Source organism: Anas acuta, chromosome 9 (genome assembly GCF_963932015.1).
Source record: "Anas acuta chromosome 9, bAnaAcu1.1, whole genome shotgun sequence".
Classification (NCBI taxonomy): Eukaryota; Metazoa; Chordata; class Aves; order Anseriformes; family Anatidae; genus Anas; species Anas acuta.
In genome coordinates this window covers 23,162,675-23,182,719 of record NC_088987.1, presented here as the reverse complement: position 1 = coordinate 23,182,719, position 20,045 = coordinate 23,162,675, and the positions used below count along the sequence as shown (strand labels likewise).

General features: G+C 37.5%; 1 long non-coding RNA gene across 1 annotated transcript in view; it reads right to left on the bottom strand.

Moving 5' to 3' along the window:
• The window catches only part of LOC137860988 (uncharacterized), a 196,984-nt gene that overhangs the window by 66,136 nt on the left and 110,803 nt on the right, over nt 1-20,045 (bottom strand). The gene's annotated exons all lie outside the window — the stretch shown is intronic.

Here is a 20,045-nt window from a genome sequence, read left to right as displayed (position 1 = left end):
CAGAACAATTCCCAGGGAATACATCTATTGGCAGGATCAGAAAGCCAAATTAATGTTGCAGGATGTAAGGATAGCTGTAGCGATCCCTTAGTCCCTGGGTGATTTATCAGTCAGAATATGACAAAGTCCTGTGCTAGGATTCTGCCACATTCCCATGGAATCACAGGCTGTATTTCAATGAAGGGCTGAAAATAAAACAAGTGAATTTATGGCACATATGACTTGAGTATCTTAATTGTCTGTTATTTTTTGATTACACAAAACTAAAAGGGAAAACATCAGTGCCCTCATGTGTCTCTGTTCTGGAGTTCTATCACAGCCCCCCTCCTGGGCTATTACCACACTTTCAGGAATTGCCTGGTTTACAGGAATAGAGAGCACTCCTTTAGTACTGGAAGTGCAAAGAGTTGGGAGGTAATTGTAATACCTAGTCATCTATTGCTTCTACTTTGAATGTTCTTTAATGCAACAATTGGGAGAAACTAGACAAACATGTGGTTGTTTAGTTTTTTTTAATACACATCTCTCTGAAACTAAAGGAATCTTTTAGTGACAGAGGGTAAGAGAAGGTGAACATCTTCCTGAGCACTGCCAATCATCGGAAGTAAAGAAACAGGGAGAAAAACTGAGCAATCGAGAGGTGTCACAAGTAAAGGCAATGAAAGAGCCAAGCTCTTCACCAGCACAGCCCCTTCAGATGACTGCTGCTCTAAGATCAGCAGCCAGCAATGGGAGTATTGAATAGCAAGGGGGGTAGGAGAAATGAAGTATCAGTGTCTGAAGCAAGGAAGGACCTTTGATGAAACAGGTATATTCTACATAAAGTCTGAAAATATTTTAAATGATCAAGACTGCCAAAAATCAGTGGCCTTAACCAGGGTTAAAAAAATCCCAGGAAAGCTAAGTGAATATAGAAAGGCTTTGTCCTCCTGTTCACCTACATAATACAGCTACATTGTAATGAATAGTTAAAAAAGATTAAAAAGGCATCTGTCTTCTCCAAAGACTAAGATAGCTGAAAGGCGATGTTGAAGCTTGCCTCTCTACATGTCAGCTTTCCACACAACATATGCAAACCATCCCTGTAGCAACAGGACTCATGAAAGCTGAATGTCAGCCTCCCAGCTAAAAACAAACCTTGCTGGGAAATTAGCTACAAGGGACACCACAGTTGCTACCACTGTCTTTATCATGTGCCACTCTATTAATTCATTAGAGGAGAGCTGCCATACTGAAGCAGAGTAATGTTAGAAGTACATGTTTATATATATCTGCAATGAAAACAAACACATATGTTAAAATCTTTTGTTTTAATAGACCCAGACAACTGATAGCTTGGAAGATGCCATCCGACAGCACTTTTTCTTTAGAGCTGACCCTTTCAAATCCTAGTGAAATATCATCTTGCATGTACAGGGCAGGGACAGCACAGGCAGCAATACTTCAGCCTTCCAAATACCAGCCGATGTTAAGATATAAAGAAATTACCTAAAATATTTCTCAGAAATCTCTCTTCTTAACCTCCCCAACAGAAAAAGACAGAACATCTCGTGAGCTGAAATGCCTGCTGTGCAAGTTAAGCCATCGAAGCTGGACATATTTACATCCTATTTGACAGCAAATCTGGAGCCTTGTGGAGATGCTGTGGACTGCACCGACACAGTACCAGTCTCTAGGTGTTATGGTGAGAGCTTAGTGACAGCACAAATCAGAGTGAAACAATAACCCATCCTTCTGATCTTTGGAAAAGATCATTTTTCATTTTTGAAAAAATAACAATTTTAATTTTTGCATTCCTATTTAGAATTACAAAGAAAATAATAGCAAGCTATTCAGACATGCTGTGCTGAATTTTAGCTTTCCACCTGAGGAACAAACCAAACATTCTCCTGCATCCCTTTATTTCTGTAAGCTTATAAACCATCCAATTCTCAGCTGGGGGATTCCCAGCAAACACGCAAATTGTTCCATAAGGACTCCGCTATTTTCCTTGATGGCAACTAAAAATTTATCAGGAGTATATGATGCATTACAAACATGCTAACTGTAAGCAGCCTTCTGGATTCTTAACAGAGTTTACTAAAAAAAAAAAAAAAGTAAAAAAAAATAATAACAACAAAAAGAAACTACTCTCAGATCTGTAAGCCGGCCAAGAGTGACTGTGCAGCATGCTGCTAACAGAACGATAATGTCACTTGACGCCAGGCATTCTTGTCTATTCTAGTGCTACTCCATTTCATGCTTTTTGAGCTTGGTACACAATGTTCCTTTTGGTAAAATTAATTGCACTGTTCCTCTAAACGTTAAAAATATGGTGAACGCTACTGTGCAATTTATTGTGAAATACAATAAAATAAAATTGTCTACAATTTTTATATTTAAATGGCATGTAACATTGAATTTAACCATTCACTTGTTAAACAAACAATTTTAAGAATTGCCTTTATATTATAAGTTTGGGCTTTTACATTTGTTCTAAATTTAGCTATTGCTAGGTATAAGAATATGCCAGAAATCTGGACTTTTTCCTTTGTTAAGTTAGATCAGATGATTGAAAAATTTGTTTTCTTTTGAATGAAATTGAAGGGCTATTTTCACTTTCTCACATGAGAGGAAGATCCTCTTTTTTTTTTTTTTTTTTAATCATACACCAATTTCATGTTGGTTAAAGCCAAATAAATCCTACAAATTTGAATTAAAATATCACCAGGCTTCAGGCTTCACCACCTTTTCCTTCTTATAAGAATAATATTCATTCTTAACAGCTAGACTTAACCCGATTTATTCTTTTGCTTACAGTTGTGGGTTAGCTTATGCAGTTTGTATCTAATGTGAAATATTTAAGCATACATGTAACAAACTTAAAATACTATATACTCCTAAGATACAGCATCACAACTAAGAACATAAATACGCATAACCATTTAGTACATCTGTATTTACTATCTAAGCTAAAGACATATGACTTGCAGTGTTGCTGTGATGTTATCATGTTCAAACACATGCCTACACATCGCAAATGACCCTGTCTTTCTGCCAGTGTTTTTTTTTTCAGTTCTCAGGAATTCAGCCAGTTGGTCTGGATAAGTTGCTTTCTAGTCCATTCTTAAAATATGGATATCCAATTAAACAATAGGGAGTTAAAAAAAAAAATCAGCATCAAGGAATTAAAAAACAAACAAACAAAAACATTAAAGATAAAGGATAAATTGGATGTAGCTAGTTAGTGAGTTTGAAGCAAGTCAGCTTTTTTAAAAGTGAACATGATGTCCTTGCAAAAGATGTAAAAAATGCAAGGAGGCAGAAGGGGAAAGAAATGGCCTCCTATTAGCCAATGAACAGTAGAAATAAATGCAATTGCAACTCTGCTGTTACAGATGGTGGAAGGATTTTCTCAGTGTTACATCCTCCACTTTGTGTAAAAGTCAGAAATAAATATTTCAAGGACCCTACACAGCATTCACATTTCTTGTTTAGCCCACTCACTTTTCATCCTGGCCTCTGTTTTAGGGAAAAATTATGCATGCACAAAAACTGCAATCAACTGTAGGGTCTATGTTGCCTTCATTTCATCAATCAAACAAACAAACAAAAATCACACTTATCAGAGCTGTGTAAAATATTTATCTCCAACCTAATGACTTATAAACTGACCCTTTTAAAAGTTACTGTTGACCCCCCCCTTTTTTTTTTCCTCCACAGAAAATAAATAAATAAATAAATAGATGCGAGAGGCATTCTGTAACTAATAACAGATCAGCAGATTTCCACCCTGTTCATGGGGTTTGGGATGGGGGTGGTTTGGGGGCTGGGATGAATTTGCAGGAGCCAAGGTACCAGGCTGAGGAAAGGCAATGGGAGCTGTGGAATGCTCTTTCCATAGGACACCTCTGCATGGCAGAGAAAAAATACAGGGCTCTTTCCTATTTTCCATATTGTTTCCATTCCTGCCTTTTACTGGTACAAGTGACAGCATACACAGGATCACTCTGTGTTGGACTTTTCATAAATATCCAAGATATATCCAAGATATTGAAGAAGCTTTTCTTTCGATGTACTATATCATGGCACATGGACCATAATCACAGTCATCAGAGAAAGATGTGAGCTTTCTCCAGAGCTGCATCCAGCAAGGCGCTCTTTGGGAAAAGAAGCGCTTGCACTGCCATGTAAGCCCTCTCCCAGTGTAACCCACCACTCAATCTCAGTTTAATTAAAAAAAAATAAACAGTCCTGCCTCTTCTAGCAAATATAAACGTCTGTTTAGAGGAAGTGGCTTCCATGCATAATGTCAGGAAGCATCAAAAGGAATAAAGGGACCAGAGCAGACCAAACATCTAGCTCTGTCTTGCTGAGAGTTATATATACTTCAGAGAGGGGTATGACTTAACAGGGCCAGTCAGGGGAGCAACAGAAGGCAACACAGGGTAGGTCAGGACACAGGTTAGGCTTTCCAGCATGTGGCCTAAAGACTTCTCTGAGCATCTCTGGCAGCCTCTAGAAAGCAGTTCCTACTAACCCTGTTCAATAGGCAAAATAATAAAACTGAGTAAATGAAACAATTATGGGAGTTTTAATTCTTTATCCTGACCTTGTGTAAGGTGTAAGTTGGGAGTTACAGCTTCCACCTTGCACAGTGCTCTCTCTTCCCTCCCCACACCATTTTTAAAGTACAGATGCTCTCCCAGCAGTATGTTGTTCTGCTGCCAGCCCGTTTGTCTTTCTTGCACTGTCACCAACTGTAATCTTATGGGGGTAGCTTTTCCTGCTGCTAACAAGATGTGTTTCACAAATCCACAATAAAAACACTGTAACAAGTCAGCTGGCATGCATGGGAAAAATTTTGTTTGCTAGAGTATAAGCAGAAAGGTGGAAGATAGACTTAATTTAGGTTAGCCTCACTTTGGAAACACACTATTCCAATTTCAGGAAGAAACAGTCATTTTCACAATTTTGTTTTACAGGAAACACTAAAAGTGTCTTGAAAAGATTTTGGTCTTGTCTCCTTTTCTGGATTTTTCTAGTGAAATATTTTGAAAATATCTGCCTTCTGACACTCATTAAAAAATACCTTCAGCCAGTGACGAACTCCAAGAAAAGGCTCATGCATTCTTGTCTCTATTTCGTCCCTTTGGCACCCCTTTTCTTTCTTTGGCAGCAATGGGCAGTAAAGGCCAGGCTAGCCAAGTGTTCAGCTTTGCAGACAATGAGGGTCTGCAGTGGGCAGGGCATAAATGCTGCTTCACGTCACTGTGCAACCAGATGGATCTCTAAGCTGGCTGTGGCCAGCTTTATCACAATAATTTGGAACACTTAGAAGTCACCTACAAAGCCCCAGATCAGCATAGGAAATAGGTGACATTGCAAAAGGTTCATATTTTCAGATAATTTTATCTTTCAGAAAATTTAACATCTGCTCCTAGTAAGAGAGATGGCCTCATTTCACTTATATTGCCCTCTTCTACAAATAAATGGTCACAAGTTTAAAACACCCCAGACTCCTGTTAAATGGGAATTACTGTTCTAAGCATTCAAGCTACTCTTGAAAATGAGAAGATTGACATATTCCCACCTAAGGCGTTAACACCAGATTAACCTCCAGCTAGAGTATTTTTAAATTACTCGGTTTATTGAATGTAAATCTAAAAGAACCACAGTGTTCATATTTATTCAATGCAAATAATATTTTGAAGCATGTATGTTGGGATTATGTTAACTATTCAAACCATATTGTGACAGTTTCCTTATTAGCATATTTAAGTGAAGCATTATTACCTTTCATCAGAAGATCCTTCCCCATGACACCATTTCCAATATGATATAAAGTTTGTCATTCATAAATATTCATACACCTAGAAAAACACTGCAAGACCAAAGCCAAAAGAAAACAAAACTGAAAAAAATAAATTCATTAAAATTCCTCTTAGTAAGAGAACAAGAGGATAAACAGAAGTAGTTCTACAACAATATTAGTTTAAGCACGTGATAATTAACAATACAATGCCTGTGATTTCATGTTCTACAATCATTTATTCTTGTTAGAGAAGTAATTGAAGGAGCTTTGTTAATATTATTGCAGACAGACATGCAGTGCTATAGATGAACATTTGTTTACTGCCTGAGATAAGTCAACCTATAAGGTAACACTCAGGGTTGCTGAAAGCTGTCTGGGACCCAGCCATGAAGCAAAAACAACTTACACATATATATATGCAAACATTTTTTTAGCACCTTTACCATTACCAGATCCCCTAACTGGCTCCATTACTCTTGATGGCACTTAATGTCCTTGAATATAACTTTCTGCAGATAATATCAGTTCCTTTCAGGTTCCCTAATACAGACTTCTCTCAATATTAAGAACTTGAGCTAGTAGACACACTCCTTGCACTTTCTACTGCTATGTTCTGACTATCATCAGTAGTGATGAAGCACCCAGAAATACCTGTATACAGTTATTTTATCTAAAACATGGGACCCAGGCATCTCTTCACAGTCTTTTGGAAACACCACCTTTCTGAACAAATTCTGACAGCCCCTGATACTGATAGTCCCCATTTCAGTCTTTGGGAGAAGCAGAGGTGTTGTTCCCGGTTTTGAGTATGAGTTAGATTGTTCTATTAGGTTGCTGATACTCTTGTGACAGTTGTGACAAGATAGGACATTTCCCCTCATTTTTAATCCTCAGCTTGCTGCACGCAACACACTGGCACTGTTGTTTTCATACAGGCAGGATGGCCTTTGTAGGTGAGGTTCCATAAATTACACTATTCAAATAACTTCATCTTTACAATATACACTGACAAATTTAACTAGTCTTAAGATTGAACAGCACTGTCTGTCTCCCAGTTTGCCTTATTATCTCTTTCTACTTCATTTCTACATGTGCATGTGACTCTGTATTTTAATTGTCTTATAATATAAATATCAGGAGGGAAGAGGTCTGTTGCATATATCGGTTAAATGAGATCCATGAGACAAGTCCAGTGACAGCACATTTAATTAAACACAGAACTTCTTCGTAAGACTTAGATTTCTCAGTTTCATCCCTTTTGGAAAAAATCACTTACTGTCTCCGTATCTGGTGTGTGCATTTTTTCCAGCTATATTTTGAGTTTTCTTGATGACTGTGCAACAGACACCAGTGGTACTACACAGATTTATTTAAAGCCTAACTGAATGATAGGAGCAAAGAGTATTCCCTAAAATTAGAGTGGCTGTTTCCATGGAGACATGAGAGTGCAAACAGAATTGTAGTATCTTTACCTCATAAAAAGTCAAAAGAAAGGACATTTTTGTATATTTTGTAGACCAAGGGACAGGGTCTAGCAGTTTTCTATTTATGGAATTTCACCTTTGGGCTTGTCTCTGAACCTTATTTTGTTCAGACAGATATAAGATGCTGGTTTGAGGACAGAGGGAAGGCAAAACAAATGTATATTTGTTAATATACAAAGTAGAGGGTACCACTATTGATGCATAGGTTGTTTTTCCAAATAATACAAATCAGAGTTAGAGTATAGAAACATGGTTTGAAGATGGTTAGGCTAATGTTCAAACAGAATTTAATGTTCAACTACAGGAAAAACACCGACCCACCCACTGGTCCTTAGTTCAAGATTGCTAGTGATGAAAGATCAATCTCAACCCACACATTGTTCCAGTTATACATTATCTTCTCTATTAAAGGACAAAAGAAAATAAAAGGAAAAAAAAAAAAGAAATAAAAGAAATAATAAAAAAAAAAAGACTGTTAGGAAAAAGTTTACATGTGATTTGCTAAACTAAATACTCAATTTCCTGAAACCACCCTTAAGACCTATTTTTTAATCCTCATTAAAGGAACGCTCCCTATTAAGATTCTCCTGAAATTATTGCCCCAGGATTTGACATGGTGCAAGGATACCACTGCTAACCATGAGGGCCAACCTTTGCTGGAAATGCCCTCAGTTTCTACAACTAATGACCTTATTAGTCCTTCTCATCATTGCAGCCTACTAAGAACTTTTCAGTCCTTAAAATATGACTTCACATTGTCTGATTTCTCACTTGCCTGTTGCATGTAAGCTTTAACAGCTATTTTCTGTTAACCCCTTCAAAATAACACCTATGACAAATATCGCTGACTGAAAGAACCAACAAGGTACCTCCCTGAAAGTCACTGTTACTTGACGGACATCTGAAAATCACTTCATTACGTACCAGGTGGATTTTATATCATTCTAATATCATAGTTAAAATTCTGACCAGTATCAGGTCAGATTTTCTATAAAAATATCAACAGTATTGCCTTCATTGGCCAAACTTGTAACTTTACTAAAAAAGACAGATCCTTTCAACTAACTAGTTTCTAGTTGTTTAGTAATATAAATTGTTTCTTCTTTTACTGTGATCTTCTTTTAATACTTTATTATTGAATCTTGTACCAGATATTCAAAAACTGTGTCAGGAAATGATGACTGTTCCTCTCTCCCTTTAACCACCACACAAAAAGCATAGCTTTAGCTTTCCTCACTTTTAGGCAATTCTTTCAGTGTTCCAAAATGAGCTAAACTAATCAAGACTCAGAAGGCTTCATAGTTCCTCAGGCAGCCCTCAAAAACTTTTTGATGCAAGTTTTTTACTGAACTCTAACTCATTATACAATGTCAATTCTTGTACTTTTAGGATCTATATTGATAGAATACCTTTTATGTTTGTTTGTTTAGCCCCAGACAAGGAAAAAAAAATCAACACACCTTCCTTTACAACAAGCTGAAAGCACAGCTAGAATTATTTTTGTTCCCATATTCTTACATTCCCTATCATCTACTGTTTGGCCATGTGTTTCTTCTTATGTCTTTTGGCATATCTAATCAATCATCTACATTTCTGAGATTCTAATTTTAGTTTTGATTGCTTGCTTTCTTCTTTCCGTTTATCTTATATTCTTATATATTTTTATAGCTGCCTTTACTCTTTCCTTAAGTGAAATTGCACAGTTGCAAGCTAGTGGCTTATGGAGCATCTAATAAAATATTCTGATTTCTCAATTTGATTTCACATCTGGTTAATTTTTTTTTCAGAAAATTCACTTCTATCTCTCTGAAAATATTATTGTTGTGTATCCTTCTGTGATGTGTATATATGCACTGTAACTCATGGGAACTACTGGTTTTGGAATTCTGTGCACAGAAAGAATAAATTCATAATTATCTGTCCTTTTCAAAGATAAGGCATAAATATCATTTTTCCTACATTTGAGGCAATCCATGGCATGTATTGCAAGGATACCATAATTTCAGCACATAAGAATTCTATCACTCTTCTCTCATTTGACATACCCTAGATAACAGCTTTTTATTCTTCAGCACATATTACAAAGGCACTTGATAAGCCTGTTATTCGAACTTCACATGTGATTTGATAACCTGTAACAGTATCAAAGTTCACGTTGGTCAATTTGGATATCAAGTCACAGGCATTCAAGGTTCGATGACTTGGATAAAGTAGATTTAACATTTATTCAAGCACCATTCCCTCCACCCCATTCCCCAGCACCTACATCCTCTAAGGCTATAACCACTTAATATTTCATTCATACTATCTCCATCAGGTATCAGTAATAAGAAAAGTAAAACTCTTGCTGATACATACTGCTGGTTTTTCTCAGCATCACTATACATGCAAAAGAATGGTTTTCTCTTGGGGGAGTTTCTCAACCTTAATTAGGAGAAGAAAAAAAAAAAGAAAGAAAAAAAGGGGGGGGGAAGGAAAGGAAAGGAAAGGAAAGGAAAGGAAAGGAAAGGAAAGGAAAGGAAAGGAAAGGAAAGGAAAGGAAAGGAAAGGAAAGGAAAGGAAAGGAAAGGAAAGGAAAGGAAAGGAAAGGAAAGGAAAGGAAAGGAAAGGAAAGGAAAGGAAAGGAAAGGAAAGGAAAGGAAAGGAAAGGAAAGGAAAGGAAAGGAAAGGAAAGGAAAGGAAAGGAAAGGAAAGGAAAGGAAAGGAAAGGAAAGGAAAGGAAAGGAAAGGAAAGGAAAGGAAAGGAAAGGAAAGGAAAGGAAAGGAAAGGAAAGGAAAGGAAAGGAAAGGAAAGGAAAGGAAAGGAAACTTCTTTTGAACACTTAAAAATGAAATCATACGCAGGTCTTGGAAGGGTAAAATTGACCTATTGACAGAATACAGACTGCAATTCCCAGCCCAGAAAGAATAGCCGCTATTACCTTCACTCGTTAACGAAAAGAAATGTGGCCTGGACAATAGCAATTTTCCTACTTCAACTAAGGCTGTCCCGAGTAAAGGGGCTCTGAATAATGCCTATTTGGATTCATCTCCCTTATCTCTAGGATCCAACATCAGCACAGATACAGACTAGAGGGGAGCACCAACATCAGAAATTCCTGATAGCTTTGCTTTCACTGTATCTGGATTTTCCACAGGGAAGAACACTCCTGATTGGGCAGCTACTGAATATTTTACTTTCAAATTCTAGAGAAGTCTGAAATGAAAGACACTAGCTTTATTTTAGTACAGAAAAGTGGCATTAACTTGATTGTAGCATAGGAAGGATACTAACAAAAGATAAAAAGAAAAAAGCAAAATCCCTGAAAATACTCTCAGCTCATTTCCCATAGAGTATGACTGTAAATTTATGCATGATTTCTTACCAACTCATAAAATACATAATGGAAATTTTTTTTCTGTATAACATTCTTATTTTTTCAGTATCCACATTACATAGTTCATTCTCTGCTACAGCTACTCATCTGTCAACACTACACAAGACTGTCTGGACTGTGCGGAGTCCATCTATCTTTTGTTAGTTTTAGAAGTTCAACTTATTACACCAGAGTATATCCAGAGAAGTATAGAAAGCTGAGCAACAAATTGATTCTGTTGCTGAATCTCAAAAGCACTTCATCTCAAATTGCCTAAGAATGTTTGTCATGCTTTGAAAATTGTCTGCAATGACAAAGCACTGGAGTAATGAAGAACAAGAGTTTAGGTTAAAAAAAAAAGAAAAGATGGAAAGACAAAGACCAACTAAATAACCAGAGTAAGATACCATACAGCTGTAATACTCAATAGTCTATTGCACTTCACATCTTCACTAAAGGTTACCAACATAAATTTTCACAGTACTCCTGCCTGATAGTAATGCAGTTGTGGTAATTTATAGAAAGAACTAGGAAGCAGAGGAATCACGTGATTTTTGAAGATCGTACAAAAATAGAGCAGCAGAGCCAGTATTAGGACAGGCATATACTTACCACACTGGTGTAATAGCAGTGATTTTCAATTCTCCTACATGGAAGAAAGCCAGCTGGTAGCTAACATTTGCTAGCTAACTACAGGGGACAGGGAGGTTGGAAACCAGCACCTTGGAACCTTCAGTAGACAGCAACATTAGAAACAAGTTACTCTAAAATCCCCTTGTGCCTTCTTTCACGATCTATTCTCATTTCCAATTTGGCAAAGTGCAACTGGCCCATGGCCCACATTTTTGTCTGTTTTCAGCAGGTCTGATAATGCTGCTAACACAAGCTCCAGCCTGTCACTGTCATGGCTGCTTCTGTGATGGGACATGCTCTGGACCTGGGCTCCTCTCCCTTGCATGTCAAAGAGGTTTTTAGAGGCATCTGGTGGTCTGTGGTACACACACAGTCCAGAATTAGCAGTACAAAACGTGTTCTCTGTGCATAAAGCACAGCACATATATAAGAGATGAAGTAGCCATAGGTCACCAGCAATGAGTGGTAAACTGGAATGGAGCAGTCAATACAGGGTAGTGGTTTTGGTGGACACGAATGCTTCCAGCAATCCCCAGCTAATTTCAGCCTTCCTTTTTCAGAACAACTCTGAAAGCTACTATACGAATTTTGAGGGAAGACATCTGAACTCATAAAACCAGCAACGTTCAGGAACAGAATGCATTATTGAAATAATTGTTCTGAATGTTTAAGTTACAAGCAAGCTGTCAAACACCTGTTATTTTGGATGTACATGCATGCATACACACATACACAAGTTCTACTCCCACCTTTTTCTCTCTCACAGAACTTATAAATTCTTTCTCTGAACTAAAAGGGAAGCACACCATCTTGTCACTGGCTTCCCACTACATTCTGTTCAAGCCTTTTCCACCTCAACTGAAACCTGCTTCCAACAATGCATTTCTGTGTTACATGGAATATATTTATTCCAGGGTGCATTTGGAATCAAGATGGTTTTATAACAAATGGCATATACTGTAAGATAAAAAGCAGCCAGGTTTTTAAGAGTCCCTACATTGCATCAGCTAGGTTTTCTGTTTTTCAAAGCATAAATACTCAATGTTCCATCACTCTAAGAGTGGCCTGATCGATGCACTGGACTTTCTCACAGAAGAATTCTTCAAATATATAATGCTTGAATACTGAATGCTGACAGAAAGCACAGCATAGGGAAAAGCAATGTCAGAGAGACCATATGAATAAGGGGGGTTGTACTGGTGAACAGATGTAACAATTCATAATGAAGTACTTCTAGCCGTGCAAAAAAATATTGGGGTTGCAAGGCTTCTACCGGGATTTCCATGTGTATGAGCTTGTGGTACTTTATATGCCTTCCAGATAAATCAGCTTGTTCCTCCAGGCGTCAGTATCCTTCATGCAGAGAGGTCAATTGCACTGAATTCTGGGCTGATAGACTGGCGTAAATTTGTTGAAGTCACCTGAAACACTGCAGTTATTTAAGGTTGCCATAGAGTTATTTCAACCCGATTAAGTTACATACAGTTTTATTTACTTTGAAAAGCAAAATTCTTAGTCTGCTTTATTATTTGTTTATTCTTAACTGGGGAGATAAATTCTTCTGTAAATTAATTCATAAATATATTGGCAGCTAGTGGTACTAATACAAGAATTTGTACAGTAGCTTCTCCCTATAAAACCCCATCTGCTGTGACATTTCCATTTTAAGTCTGTCATTAAACTTTACAGCTGTATAAACAAAACCTGTACGTTTAATTCCTTTCCATACTTCCCTGTAGAGTATCCAAATAGACCAATAAATTAACACCTTTTGAATGAGCACTTTAAGGCCTACTTTCTGTTAGGATTGATTTTTCTCTTTCCCATTATCACTGTCTTAGTACTTCATGGGTTTTCAATGTTATTTTCACTGGCAAAGATTATACTCTGTGCAAAGATGAGGAAAGGAACCAAAAAGAAAAAAATAACTGTGAAACTAAAGCTGTGAAAAGAAGAATTTAACATAGATCTACTAATATCAGAGTGAGAATACTGAAATGCAAAGCAGGTGCCCATTGCTCTTCCATGCAATGTGCAACAGCGAGGAATGTAAGAGTTGGAGACGTTTAACTGAGGCAGTCTTCAGAGAAAGCCACAATTCAGGATACAAGATTACAGGACACAAGATTAGAGATCTTTCACAAGACACGGGATGGGGCCTTGGACATAGTTTACTTGTGTGTATCTAAGAATCTAATGTCACAGCAAAATTGCAATACTACCTGTAATGGGGCTTTAAATACCTTCCTCTCAATATCTGGTATTTATAATTTCGCTTAGCAATACACAGCATTTTTGTATGTGGTCAAACACACTTCTGTGACCATCCTGCATGCTCACACAGCACAAGTAGGATAAGAAATGTGACCTGAGCAAATATTCAATGCTTGAATTTAGAGAGAGAGAGAGATTTCTAATGACTCCATAAAGGTTTGCACATCTGTTAATACATAAATACAACTAAAAGATGAAGATTACTGTTATCTGTAACAAATGATTAATAGACTTTAAATTACAGGTTTAGGCCATGAAGTCTTACAATTCCCTAGCTTTTTGTCACTAGTAAGCTTGCTGGCACAGGCTATTAAGTCAAGAAGCATGGTACAGAGCCTGAAAACATCCCTCCTACTTCAGGGCTCCAAGATAATGGGATCAGGCAGCGCTGGAATTAGAAATGACGCAGGGATGCTCTTTTACAAATGTAGATGTGAATTTGCCATTCCGTTTTGTGGTCTGCAGGGAACCAGGGGAACCGAATGTGACAGAGCACTGCAGAAGGGTAATTTTACTTCACAGTATTTTAAAGGAAGAGAAGCAGATAATGCTGAGGCTTTACAAATGTAGACACATTTTTCCACAAATAAGCTCTATGTAATAAGTAGTCAAATGTACTTAGACTTCATTTCAGGATGGGAGAAGCAGAATGAAGCATGTAGTACAGAAATACACTCCTACCCATTCTTCTTCAACAGAAAGAAATACCTTTGCACATGTCTTAGTCTTCAACATTGACCTTACCATTAATATACCTAATTATATACCTAATACAGCAGATTTCTCCTAGCAGTTCAGGTTTGCCACATCTTGCAGAACACCAGCCCTTCCACCTACACATTCTGACATTTTGAGAAAATGAAATGACTGTCTTACATTAGTAGGAAGGTTAGTAGGCAGCTGTCTATATTAAAATTGGCTGTAAAACCAGACCTCCACTTGGCACATTTGTGACATTTGTATTTCATTTGCATCAAAAAAAAACTACTCTTCCACATTTCTTTCCCCCAAAGATCAGAGAAAACACAGATCTCAGAATAATTAAAGGATTCCAGCACTTTTCAGGGATATGGAAAATGGTTTTGAATTCAAAATGCAAAGTGAAAACTGCAAATTTTAGAGCAATATAGAGACTATTCAGGGATCAGGAAGAGGGAGGAATGGGTAGGAGTTCCACATTAAAAGATACTTTTGATAAAAGCTTAGCCAAAACAGACCAATTGCCACACAAAGATTTGTTTATTTGAATTTGTCTGTATGTGAATGGAGGGGAAAAATGCTGAAAACTCACAAAGCCACTGCCCACCTTACAGCAGTAATCCTGAAAGGATCATGGATTTTCTTTTACTAGCATTGTATACTGTGGGAAAAGAGAATTAAAGGTAAAGCATAAACTCAGATGCCAATAATTTTGAATTTATTACAACTTGGCTATTAAATGCAAGATCCTGTGATTTTTTGTACAGGGACAGTTTCCTGGGGATAAGCCGCTTCAAAAAGAAAGGCATATTTTATGTTCTCCCTGAGGGAGCTTCCTTGGGTTTGGGTTGTTTGTTTGTTGTTTTTTAATATAGAAGTAATACCAACTGGAAGCCTAATCTTCCTTGTGTATTAAAACCAGGGATTTGAGAGGCTATTATCAGACAGAGATATTATCAGTCTAACTTGAAAGAGAAAGTTACAGTGATAAGACGGAATAAAGTAGAAAACAAAAACTTTTCTCTCAGGATGTTTTGCAGACATAAATGCCTGTCACCTATAACAGTTTCTGAGGTGAATTTAGCATAACCTCATTAGCAATGAGATTTAAATTTGCTGTCTTATGTCTGTGGTTTCCAGGAGGCAAAAGTAAGGAGTTAAATTTCAGGAAGATGGAAGTAGAAACTGCTATATTCCATCACGTAAATATTCACAAACAGCCAGGAATATGCCACACAAGGTTAGAATAATTATGCTCCAATATTTCTGACCCACAGAAACCCTTTAACAACATCTATGTACACTGCAGAAGCAGCAACTAAATCATGCCAGGAAGATGGCTCTCTACCTTCCTTATGTGCAAGAGAAAAACTGCATAATTCACCAGCTAGTTGTTCTGCTGTTTACAATTCAAGCAATGCAATATGACAAGCAAATTAATTAAGCTGGCACTATATATGCTCATTCCCAGTGTTCATTTGCTGTGCACATTTCCCTTTACACTTCGTGAGGTGCATGTCAGCCTTGCCCAGACAAAGTGAAAAATGGATTGGCAGGAAAATCCCATCCCACAGCCTTGCTGCAGGTAAGAAAGCAGATCAATCACCCAGAACCAATTTTCTTCCCTCCACCTCCTTGCTTGATTTTCTCCCACACCTGTAAACCTCAGCTATCATTCCCTGGAAAAATGCCTCAGTGTCCTCAAATCTGACTACATACAGTGAGGATAAAGCAGTCACGATACCACAGCCAGGGGCCCTCAGGCTCTCATTCTGCTGTGCTGTCCTCCATCCCAAAACACTTTTTGTGTCTGGTCCAGCTTGCAGCACTGCTGTGACCTCACACAGAAAAGCCCCTAGGTCCCTAGCATGGCTTGTGACAAAAAGCTGTTGACCAGTCTCTGCAATTCAGTTAATCCCATCCCTGGCCTAAGAAGTCCCAATGAGCTTGGGAATGCAGAAGAGTAAAGATGTCAGCACAGCATTTCTCCATGTTTAGTTTTAAGCTACCCTGAGGGCCTCAAGAAAACTATTCACGTGTTGAAGTGAAAAGGAGATTTAAATGTTTTCTTCAGCTAGAGCACAGCTCCCCAGTACATTACAACCAGCATTAAGAACCAGGCAGATTAGCATAGTCCAAATCCTCTAGAGCCGCGAGTTCCTGAAAGCATTGTGCATTGTGTTGTTTTATCATTTTTAAAGCAAGGACAGAAGCCCTTAAGTGCCAGTTTACTCATCCCAGAGCTGGAATTGCTTCATTTACTCTTTTACTGAATTATTTTGGAGCACTTTGTGACATTGATATTGTGATGCACAGGCTCACATCACCAAGCCTGGGTACCACTGTTAATTGGCAGGACTCAAATACTTCAAAGCAATCAAAATGATGCCAGCAGAAGACCAAGCCAGAATTTCTGTACTGACCTCCTTGCATTTGCCAGAACTTGCCCCAGAAAGGGCTGGGTTGGTATGTGCAAACAGGGCAGGACCCTCTGGGATTCATGTATTTGTTTGTGTGTGATGTTTACAAACAATATTAATTTCAGATCTTGTTGGAGGTACAAGCTAAAAATAAATTCTTAAATTAGTGTTATTAATTTGCACCATGCTTTCTGTTTCTCATTTTGGGCAGTGTTGCCACACATTTTGGTCAGTGGACCAATCTGGCACTTGATCCACAAGACAGATGAAGAAGTTGTGGAAGATGCAGGGAGAGGAGAACAAAATGCTGGCATAGGCTCCCTTCTTTCTCTGTCAAAGCCCCTCCTCCCACAGCAGACTTCTCTTTACTACCAGAGGACTCCCTCTGTAGCAGAATTACAAATGAGAAAAGTTGGATGATGGAAAAAACAAGCCGCATCTTACAAACAATTTTTGCATTATTTTCCTCATGCATTTCCATCCCTCATACACCTGCTAACAAACTGTGTTAGTTGTGCCTTCACTAATAACCACGTTGTACAGCATCTTGCCTCATGAAGATCTGTGTGGAATTCATTACTGCTCTATAAAAGTAGCGGAGTTTAGTGAGCAAATATGCATTTTGAAGTTTGAAATATGCATTTCAAAATACTTTCAAGTTTTATCCAGCTGTTACTACATAAACCTTAATTTTAAACTGTTACGATAAATGTTTTGTTTTGGGGGTATTTTTTATTACACTTATTTTATATAAGTCTGACAAGTCAAATGTATCTTTTTTTCCACTTGTCAAATATTATTTTTTTTCACAAGCCAATGCTTTCACTGTTGGTTCTCTATCAAAAATATTTTTAATGAGAGAATTTTCAGTCTAATAATTTCACATCTAACACCTTACCAAAAGGCAGAAGAAAATGGCAGTTAAACAATAACTCATGCACACAAAAGGCCTATGATATTTTATTTCCTGATAATTTGCAATCAGCCACAGATAAAGGATATGCCCAGCTTGCTCACAGATTGTTCACCAACATAAAAAACATCCTGCAAACTCAGCTTCCATCAGAAATCTAGGGAAGAAAAGAGTCTAAATTTTCCAAATGGAAAAGCATCACATCACCAGAGGGGCAAGAAGTTATAATTTCAAGCTTCTGAAAGGATACAGCAGAGAAGCAATTTTCTGGAATTCGCAGCTTGCAAAAGCTTCAATTACTTGTTGAGTCAATAGCATTTGTTTTAATTATCCCCCTTTGAGGTCCTGTTCCTAGTCCTACTGTGGTCAGTAACAGCACCACTAATGACCTCGGTGAGTACGGGTTCAGAGCTGAACTGCAGTTATAGTCAGAAAATAGTGCTTAATGCAGAACCACGTTAAGTTACTTTATCAAGCTTATGTTTATTGCCTCTTGATGAATTTCATATCACACTTGCTGTATTTACAACTCAAGTATTCTTCTCACAGCTAGCTACAGGAGAAATAAAAGGCAGGAGTTCAAGAATGATGCTGCTCTTGAAAATAGAAGCATCCAAATTTAATAAGGAGACTGCAGTCAGCCCTTGCAGACAGTCATGGCTGTCAAAGCAATCCAGCAGCACAGCAGCGTGTGCTCAGGAGGATTCCCAACAAGGAATGCAGCAGCGTCTGCCTGCACTGGCTTCACCCACAGGACCAAGGGAACCCAGTGCTCAGTGGCAGAGCAGGCACAAAAGGAGGTCACTTTGCATAGCTCCCACTTTGCTTTAATCAAAATCTAACACCACTGAAGTTAGTGTCGTGTTTAAAGCACAGCTTCCCACAGTTGCATTTAATTTTTGTTTAAAAGCTGGACTATCCACAAGTATCACACTGTGGTGCACCGAGGCAAATCTTTGCCAGAAGGCGCTCGCAGCCACAACACATTGCTCCTTCCAGACCCGTCTGGGAGCAAGCGTGTGCTGTAGACACGGTTTGCTAGAAAAAACAATTAACTACTTTGCATTAATAGTAGTATTATTTTAAGATTTAGATAGACCAATAGATAACTAAATTGATGTTACAAGTTCTTCCCCCCTTTGCCTGCAAGGTAACAACACATGTAGGAACTGAAAAACCACAAGGGCTTAAAGCTAGCATAGAAAGTCTCTCTCATAACAGAGAGAGGCTTTCATCTCCTCTATTCAATGAGTAGATGCCGGTGTGCTGCATCCATTGTGTGCTACATCCATTGAAAAATATAAAGCTTTTCTGCTGAAATCTATGTTTCCTATACAGATAAGCCCACAGTTTGGTGGGGAGCAAAGTGCCTACCCAGAAAACTGCAGTCAAGATGAGACCTCTGACATTTTTAATGAGAGAAAGTTAGTGGCAGCACTCCATTCTCAGGTCACAAAATCATTTTAGAAATGTCTTATTTGGCTTGTAGCTAAAAAAAAAAAAAAAAAAAATCAAATTAAAATATGCCAAAGTTGTATGCACTGTTTTCTCAGTTTTCTCAGTCTTCGCCATTAGTGTTGAGCCCGAATTCTCCAGAATTTGGTTATATTTAACATCAAAGTTGTTTTAGTAAATACTTGAGTCTGTGTTTGGACTACTTATTTTTACTTCATTATTCACATCATAGGATTGTTTCTTTGAAAACAATATTTATTTGTTCCCTTTTGCCAAAAGAATAAGGCAGTATTTCTATATTTCTATAGAATATTGTTTTTTTTTGTTGTTTTAATATATAACAACTGTAAGACCCCTTAATTCTCTTGGCCATTGTAGCAAATTGTGGTTTTGTTTGTTTGTTTGTTTGTTTGTCTTTGTTTGTTTGTTTAAATAAAAAATTAAGGGATAAAAGGACACTGAGTACCAAATACAGACAATGAGAGATATCCAAGTGTCTGGGGAATATTGGCAACAGTCCTGTGAGGTGATGAGCATATTCAAATCCTTTCCATTGAGAGCTCTAAATGACTTAAAAGTGAATAGATTTACATAAATTACATTTTTTTTCCTCCTTTCCAGGCTTAAATTAACACAAACACACAATATACTCAACAGTATCATCTTTGAGCACCTACTAGAATACTGTGACAGTGTTCAAGCAATGAAGTTAAGCAACAGAAATCATGACTCTTAATTCTATTGTCAGGGAAGAAGAAAAACAATTTTGTTTAATGTAAAAAGGGCAATCTCTTCCATTTTTAAAAGAGGTGAGCTTACCAGAAAAATATGCTAGCTTTCTGGTATTGCAAAACCACAAACCCAATACAAAATATCCTCTTATAAATAAAATAATAAATAAATAAATAAATAAATAAAAATGCAAACTTCATAAAAAGACTTTAAAGGCTTAAATACAAATACTTTTTGGGTTGTACTCTTCAGCATTTCATTTCCTAGCACTTTAGGCTGTAATAA